Source organism: Papaver somniferum, chromosome 9 (genome assembly GCF_003573695.1).
Source record: "Papaver somniferum cultivar HN1 chromosome 9, ASM357369v1, whole genome shotgun sequence".
Lineage (NCBI taxonomy): Eukaryota > Viridiplantae > Streptophyta > Magnoliopsida > Ranunculales > Papaveraceae > Papaver > Papaver somniferum.
The window spans coordinates 195,166,925-195,176,108 of record NC_039366.1 but is presented as its reverse complement, the minus strand read 5'-3'; the positions used below and the strand labels follow the sequence as shown (position 1 = coordinate 195,176,108).

Sequence of the window (9,184 nt, the reverse complement as noted above, 5' to 3'; positions counted from 1 at the left end):
CGGGGGAAGGAAGAAGAGATGGAGAAGAAAGAAGAAGTCGATAGAGTTAGGGTTAGGGGGAGTTTGGCTAGGGGTATAGGGTGTTCGATACTTGGGTGTTAGGCGGGTTCAGCGAGGTTTGATGATCTGCGACAAGGAGCGATGGATGGGAAGATGGTAGGTGGATCCAATGGCGATACGGAGGTAAGCGTGGAGCGACCGTCGGATGAAGGGATGTAGCAAAACGGACGACCCAAGATGGAGATGGGCGTTGCGATGTAAAGCGGGGGCTTCGGAGTTTGATGTGCGATGATGGAGCGACCGTAGGATGCTGAAATCCTTCGATCTGACGGCTGAAATCCGAGACGGGCTTGGATAGTGGAAATGTGTTTGAGTAAGGGTTTTGGGCCTTGGGTATGCCAAGCCCATATCTTCTTTAAGGACAATTCTTCTTCTTCAAGACCATTCCTAGCCTCTTGGTTTTGTGCACAACGTTCTTCGCGGCTTCCTTGCGTAACTCCTCCCGGCTTTTCACTACTTTTCTGCTCTATTCCGCTCCGCAATTCATCCAAACTTTATTTATTACCTAAAAATATAAAATTAAGTAAGAAAAATATATATATTCTTGAAAACAATGAAAATACAGAATATGGGATAAAATGTAGAATTAATGCACAACATATGAGTTAAATGCCAACAAAAAGGGATAAATATATACAATATTTGGCACTCATCATCATGTCCGTCTGAGCTCTAGCGAGAACCTCCTTTCTTTCCATCAAATCAGCAATCGTAATATGGGATCGGCTTCCTTTGGCTCCCCCAGTTTCTCGTCCTGATGGTGGAGTAGCAGCGGCTCTGGTGACGGTTGGAGGTGTAACACTTGAAGAAACGTTGGGGGTGGCGGCAGCGGCCCTGGTTCTGGTGACCGGAGGTGTAGCGCATGAAGGAACACTTTCCGCACCGCTGATGTTGATAGGTGGCGTATTAATGCCACTTGAAGGAACGTTAATACCGAGTGTATTTTCAACGCTAGTGTTTTCAGGGTTTGTTGCTGATCCGGACCTGAGTTCTACCATCTTGAGATCGGGATTGAAAAATGTAATTGGGAATTAGAAATTGATATTGCAACCGAGAGATTAATATCCCACTGTGGTCGCCAATTATTTGTGGGTGAAAACTGTTTCTGCCGGTTTTGGGAAATTCGGGTGTGTGGATGAGAAAAAAATCTAAACCCTAAACAATGCACTGCACGAGAGTACTTTTGATTCGAGAGATCAATCTGTACAATCCTGGCCTAAACCAAGAAATGGCTGTTCCAGGCTTGCTTCGATCACAAAGTGAAGGAGAAGGGTTGGTCTTAGGGAAGGAAGCGAAGAAAGTGTTGAGACCAGAATGGTTAATTCTGAAGGTGTGACTGTTTTATGACTTGTATCAGAAAGTGGAACTGGCTTGCGGAATGAAAGCAATCAGTTCTTTGGTGATTTCTGGATACTGTGTTGTTCTCTGACCAAAACTTGTTGTTCGGTGGAAATAGGTGAAACCTTTTATACAAGTCGAAATAAAATGTACCCTGATCTCGTAGAAAGTGGAAATGATTGAGTGGTGGAAGAGTGTAGTAATGTGTAAGGTTAGAATTTATGCTTCCATGATGAAGGAAACGTTTAAACAATTACTTCTTGCCATTACTAACTGCCCTTCTTCATGACACTTTCTTGTAACGGGTGTATTTCACGTCGCACGCTGTAAACCGCTATACCAATACCCTGATGAGTATCCCCCAGTTTGTGACATGTTTGATGTATCGAGTGTTTTTTGTGGAAAACATGTAGCACTTTGGCAAGTAAAAATCACGAGACTTGCTGCAGGAACATAACATGTGATGCTATTAGGCTCGTCTTGGATGGACGCCTGAAACTTACCACAAGTCTGTCAGTTCGGTGGCGAACTTGGATGGCTGAGATTGCATCTCACGAGGAAGAGTAGCCATTGATTATGGTTACCTTCTGTCGGCGCCTGATAATGGCACAGTGGCGCCTTTAGTGCATGCCAGTGGCATTGCAGCATGGCTGGCATAGTTCGCGCATGCCAGTGACATGGTGGAATGGCTGACATAGTTTGTGCATGCCAGCGACATGATGGTGTAAGTGGCGCCTGGCGTAGCCATGGCCACGGGATTTAGGCGGCTCGTCGCCTAAAAGTTGCCACAAGTCTGTTAGTTCAGTGGCGAACTTGGATAGCTGAGATAGTAATTCAGGAGAGAGGGTGGCCGTTGATTATGGCCACATTCAGTTGGCACCTGTTAATGGCATAATGACATAGACGCGTTTGTGGCGTTGTGGCATGTCCACGCCTGTGGCTTTGTGGCATGTCCAAAGCTAGGGTTTGGCTCTGTGGCCAAAGTTAGGGCTTGGCAGCATGGCCAAGGCTAGGATTTGGCGATGTGGCCAAAGTTAGGGCTTGGCAGCATGGCCGAGACTAAAGTGGCTCGTGGCATGTTATGGACTATGACCAAAAATTAGGGTTTCGACTGACGCTACTGAAGCAAAAAGTCTTGTTTAGATCATGAAATCCTAATTGGAGTCCAATATGGCATTGACCACGAACAGATAGTAGATTAGCACGTAATGGCGTCATTTGTGGCACATTGGCATGTTACTGCGGCATGTTGGCATGTCGATTAATATGTTGTTGTGGCAGGGCGTGTTTGGCTTGCCAATTAGTATGGTGGCGCGGCAGGGTGCGTTTGGATTTTAATGTATGATGACGAGTTTAGAGCGACTTGATTGGTCAAGAAAAGTGGCCGGCCAAACATAAGGCACGGCCATACCTCTAGTGCTCGTGATGCATTTTAAAGTGACCTGATTGGTCGGTAGGAAGGAGAGGGGCCGGCCAAGCATGGGCGTGGCTACACTTCTGGTGTGAGTGTGGCGGCTTTAGAGCGTCCTGATTGGTCAATGGGAAGTGGGATCGACAAGTAAGGGCCTAGTCATAACTTATGTACGCGTGGCGAGTTTGAGGCGACCTGATTGGTCGAGGGAAATAAGGCAGGTTTAGGATGGGGGCGTGGCCAATGGCAAATGGCGCCAGCTGGCCTAAGGCATGGCCACACCTCCCTTTGCCGATGCTCTTATCTTGCGGTCCCGTATTTTCTGATTCTGGGCAAGATTTTGCATCTACTAATCCATGGCAGATTAATTACCTAGTTTCCTTAGGATTGATTTCGACAAGCAAAGTCTGATATATTGCGCAAGGCGCAAAATCCTAACTTTTGTAAATTAGTCAGGTAATCGGTTGAATTCTATGTGTTGACACAAAGTTCTTTTAAGTTCATTGTCAGAGAGCAACATGCTTTCTGATTGAATACCTTATGCAAGGACCTTATCCTTGATATTTGGAAACTCTGCTGCGAGTGAACACAGATTTTCATGCCATACCAACATTAAGGGTTCAGCCGGGAAACATAACATAGAAAGCATTCAAAGAAATTTATATTAAGTGAATATAGGCAAGGCGCCGAAATTTACAGAACATCGGGGATGGTTGCTACATGCGCCAGTCTGGATAAATTTCATGTAAATATATTGAATGACTCAATAAATATGCCAGTGGAGAGGTGAACACTCATGGTTCCGTTTCCTTGCAGAATGACGTCACATTAGATGCAAGGTTTTACAATTATAACCCTAAGCTAAAAACCACCATCAACAACTGGATGAAGTCAATTGTTGTCATTTCTGGTTTTCCGAGAATCCAGAAGGAATATATTCTTCAAAATTCTTTAAACCCAAACCCTAAATTTTTCAACAATTCCTTCATCATCTATGAACTACAAAACCATAAGCAGTACCAAAGTACCATTGATGTGATCAAAATGGAGGCTGAATCAACATAAGTTTCTCAAGGAAAAACAAAGGAAGTTTCAGTAATAACCTCGAAGATGAAAGAGACCTCTCTTGAGGTCACCGATATCCAAAAAGAAAATGTTATCAACCCAGTAACTGATGAAGAACAAGTTTTCAATCAATGAGATATCTGCTTGGTGAGAAAAATCATCATAGAAGGAAAATTTTCAGATAAAGCCGTTGAGCAGAATATTCGATTCACATAGAACTTCATACCGGAGGAAGATCTTCAAATATTTGAGATTGATCATAAGTTCTTTGTCTTCAAGTTTGCAAAACAGAATATACGGAATAAGGTATTTGATGAAAGGCCATGGAGCATCATAGGTAATCTAGTGGCCTTGTATGACTACCATGACGGACTACCACATCAAGAATTGGATTGGGGTAAGGAATTTTTTGGATACAACTCAAACACCTGCTTCTAGATTTTATGAATGCAAAAGTGGTAACGGAGATGCGATCGATTATGTGTGAAGTTATTGCTCTGCAAGCAGCTAACGGATGTTCTGTAGCAGGTGAGACCCAAAAAGTATGTGTCACTATTAATCTCAAAACTCCTCTGAGAAGAGGAATACTAGATGTTACTGCATCAGGATACATTAGGTGGGTGAGGTTTTTGTATGAAAACAAACCCCATAATCTATGTTAAGACTATTTCATTCTGGATCACTGTAAAGGGGATTGCAAGAAAAATACTGAAGCCATAAAGGAAATTCACATCAAGCTAATCACTTTGGAAAGTGTCACTAAAACTAAGAGAATGAATGTAATTCAAGGAAGGAATATGGGATCAACTCCTAACGAAACTGTGGAGAAAGCTAGCAAAGGAAATCCTTTCATTCCCCGTAAAGATGGTATCATGGTGAAAGAAGTGATTACTGCAAGCTTAAAGGTCTAACGATGAAAAGGAAGATAAAAAAATGAATGCTAGAGAAACACTATGATAATCACCACAACTTCCACTAATGCAACACCGGATCCAAAGAAAGTTTGTGCAAATTAAGGAAACTATGTGGCTAACTCAAGGAGGAACCAGGTAACTTCTAGTCTATTTTCAAAATATTTATTGCATAACTATTCATGCCCATTAGCCTGTCTTTTGAATTCTTACAATCATTATTATTTTAATCTTGGAAACAAAATGGAATTTCTAGGTTGGAATGTTTGTGGCTATGGTATTAAACATGATTTGAGGGAATTGAATTGTGAACATTTTGGTAATATCATGATGAACCACTTGATTATATTATTCAACACCTCATTTTTAGTGAGGATTAACATAAATAAAAATCTGTTCTCTTCATAGAAAAAATCTGAAATTTCTACCCTTCTTGTTAATGGTCATAATATGTCATCTGATATTATCCAACTTTTGTATGTGTAGTAGTGATGAATGATAGTGCGAACTAGAATCAACTCCAACCATTTAAAATGATTGTCTTCTTCAATAAAAGAAGCTCCAAATAAATGAAGTATTATCTTGTTTTTTTTTTAACGAATCCGGATACCCTAAATATCTTTTGTTGTAGATAAATTTAAGGCGAAGCCGAGCAAAATCGTTGATGTTGTTGGCGGTTCGAGAATAACAAGCCAAAAAACACCATTGAAATTTGAAAGAATCGTTATTAGAGCGAAGAGAAAACCGTCTTAAAGACAAAGAAAAGATCGCCGAAATAGCGAATAATATTCATAAACACTAAAAACAACAAAAATAAAACCTATAGGCACAAGTTAAGCTACTTTATCCATAAAACAACTAAAACTCCTCGCTCACATCTGGTCATTTTGTCTATTAAATTACACCTAACCGATATTAGATGGGATTGTAGAAGAGTAAACTGTAACAAGAAGTCTAAATGAACCTAGGATTTAGAAAAAAAATAAAAACCCAACAGATGTATAGTGGGTTCCAAAAACCAGGCCCCCTATGACCACCACCTATGCGGTTCTAGTTTTGTTCTTATTTTTGAATCATGAAAATATTATTAGAATTGAGCGGTAATTGCACGAGGATAGGGTGATACCCAAGGAGTCATCCATTACAATTTGATTAATGCATGGTGGGATAGTGTGATCCCAAAATAAAGTTATAAGGTTCTCCAATTGGCTATTGTCCACTGCCAGATTGGCCAGTTCACCCGTCGTCTGATTGCCTTTCATATACTTGTGCATGATGGTGCAACGGGGGATCCGTTTCACTACACCAAATTTTGGGATTAGCAACTTAGCAGCTGTTACGAATTTTCAGTTGTTAATTTTAGTTGCAAAAAATTCGCAACGGTTTGAAACAGTTACGAAACTCGCAACTGTTTGATTCAGTTGCGATTCACAACTAAACCCACTTGTACGCGTGCGAAAAACTAATGTGGCTGCCTACACTTTAAAACTGACTCACTATTCAGCTCATTTAGATACTCGGGATTCTGACTCAGTTCTCTTATCTCTATTATTATCGATCATTCATTCATTATCCCCATGTTAAACTCTTTCTTGTTCCCCCTCTAAAAACCTAATGAAACCCTACCATTGAAGTTCATTCTTCCTCATCAACATCATAACCCCCAAAATCCTTTTTCCTATTTTCTTTCGAAACCTAGAAATATATTTATATCCGCAGATTCCTTAAACCCAAAATCTAATGGCCGTCGTCGGGAAGATTGGGTTCAATTCGAGTTTGAAATCGGTAGAAAGGTGGATGAATCAGATGGGGTTTTGGATAGAAAATGAAATCCAAGAACTAGGGTTCTGTTCTGGTTCGATTTTAAAGAAGAGAGAAATGAGAAGGAGATGTTGTGATGCAATCATAGATGGGTTTGTTGTGATGCCAAGAAATCAAGATGAGAAGATGACATCGGTGATGGAGAAAAAGAAATTGAAGATAGGGTTTGGGTTAAATCAACAAGTAATTGAGGAATTGTATTGATGATTATGAATTTGGTAGCATGATGGTGGTACGAGTTATGCGGCAAAATTCTGATGCAAACAGAGAAGAATACAGCTTTGCTAGTGTTGAATTTGTAGATCACTGGATGTGATTGAAGCATGAATGGTAGTTCTAGTGGGTTTAAGAGAATGGTTTTACCCAATTTTAAGTCCACGGTTAGGGTTACGAGGCTGTGAAGATGATGTAGTTGATCCAGAGTTAATAGGAGCAGAAAATTGGTGGTATCCGATGATGATGGTGATGTATGAAGCTGTTTATGGTGTTGCTTGATGATGTTGGAGAAAGGGCATATAAGATTTCCATTTTCATATGAGAAGACTACAAAAATAATTTGACTAATTCTGGTATTCTCTCCAGCCTTTGTAGTGTTCTCTCGCAACTTTATCATCAACTATTACATTTTAATTTAGTCTTTTGATTCTTTTCATCTTCTTTGTCTTTAGCAATGAAAATTAGCTAGCTCTATTCAGATTTATCTGTAGTTGAAGTTACTTTATTTAGAATGATACTGGTAGGTTAAGTTACTTTATTTAGAATGAGAATTAGATAGTTTTATTCGGATTTACGTACAGGTAGTACCTTTGAAGATTGTGCTAGGTACGCTTGTGCAAGAAGTTCATCGACAATTCAGCTCATGGGTATATCAGGTCTGTCGCGGTATCATCTAGTTACGATTTTACTATCTTAAACTTGGCAGAATTATCTGATGGTTTCACTACATTTCTCAGGTTACAATACTTTACAAAGATAAGGATCACGTAGAAGTTGAGTTCAGTGTGAGTCTCTTTGTACCTCTTATCATTTTATCACTCAAAAAACCAAGTTACATTATTGATCTATTCGAGTTAATGAATCCAGTTCTGAATAATCCCTTGAATCAAGATTAGTCTGATACCAGCATACGATGGAAGGGAAGTCATTACTCGAACGACAACCAGTATGGCTACAAAAAAGTCGTTTTATACAGATTCTAATAGAAGAGATTTCCTACAACGGGTATATCTCTAGTTCTCTAACGTAGATTGTATTATTCTTTACTTATCATATACTATTAAAGTTAATAATTGTACTCATGGTTATGTGCATTGTGTGAAGAACTGGATTACTTGAAGGTGAAAGACGACCCAAGGACATATATAGCTTGGTCGTGGTTATTTTGCTCAAGATTGATTTAAAATGATTTATCTAGATTTGGGATGTTGAACATATTATCTTTGGACATTCTGGCTCCTTGAAAATATGCTTGGTGGTGACATACAGTCATACATCTATCATTTAAACAAGGTCACTTATTTGGGAACTTCTTACGTTTCCGAATTCTGACCTTTATTGTTATCTGTATTTCTCGTATGCATTTCATTTTTTTCTGTTGATGCTTATTTTTGTTGTTGTGTGGCAGATAGTGCCAAAATGAAAAGAAGTGGAAACACGATCTTTTTGATGACAAAGACAAACCTCGAGTTTCAAGTATGGTCTAGTTTTGATATTATTATATACATATAAATAACCTTTTCCATATTTTTCATTACTGATGGATTTTTTTATGGATGTCTTTTTAATTTCACCGAGTTGCTATTAATGACCTGCATTCAACGGAAGGGTTTGAAGAAAACATATCAAAAGTGAAAGGGCTCTCTTGCAGGAGGTGTCCAGGATCTACGGGTAAAGCTGTCAGGTATTGCGCATGAACAACAGGCTAATACTGAAAAGTTAAAGCCTAAAGAGCTTGCTAAACCTGCTCGAAAAAGTGTTGCACTTGATGTCCCCATGGAAGAGGCTGCATGCTTGATGTTCTTACATTTTTTTTTAATTTACAGACCTTGTGATGTTGAGATATTTATTTCGGTTTTTCTTGAAGATTTTAATATATGTATTAGACCACTGCTCGGTCGAAATCGCAAGCGTTGCTATCTCAGTCTTGTTTGTCAAGTTTAGTTGATCAAAACTATATACTTGATTTCTAGTCTACTTATAGCCATGTCTCGGATTAGGATAGAAGTGTGTAGTTGGGATGTAGACTTCATGGAGTTCACCAATTGAAGAAGAATATCTATTAAAGAGCTTGGAGGAACTTCATCAACAAAAGGTATGTGGAGACTAAAATTTATCTACCACTCAGAATTCTATTCTAATCTATCTCCTAATGAGACTAAGTCATATAGCTATATAAACTTTTATATTATACACATTTGATATTTCGAGATGAGTTTATCTCACTTATCTATTTCTCGAAATATGTGTTGGAAGCTTTTTTCTTTAGCTACGTTCATCATATCTTGACGAGTTTAGTTGGAAACAATTTATTTGTTGGAAACTAAATAATAAGTCAAAAGATGATCATATGGAAATTTCC

General features: G+C 39.2%; 1 long non-coding RNA gene across 1 annotated transcript; it reads left to right on the top strand.

Moving 5' to 3' along the window:
- The first annotated feature begins 7,402 nt into the window (after positions 1 to 7,402).
- On the top strand, positions 7,403 to 8,791 carry LOC113307852. The gene is made up of 2 exons (XR_003339351.1): positions 7,403 to 7,478; positions 7,560 to 8,791. It is a non-coding gene; the product is annotated as an uncharacterized LOC113307852 (long non-coding RNA).
- The last annotated feature ends 393 nt before the right edge of the window (positions 8,792 to 9,184 follow it).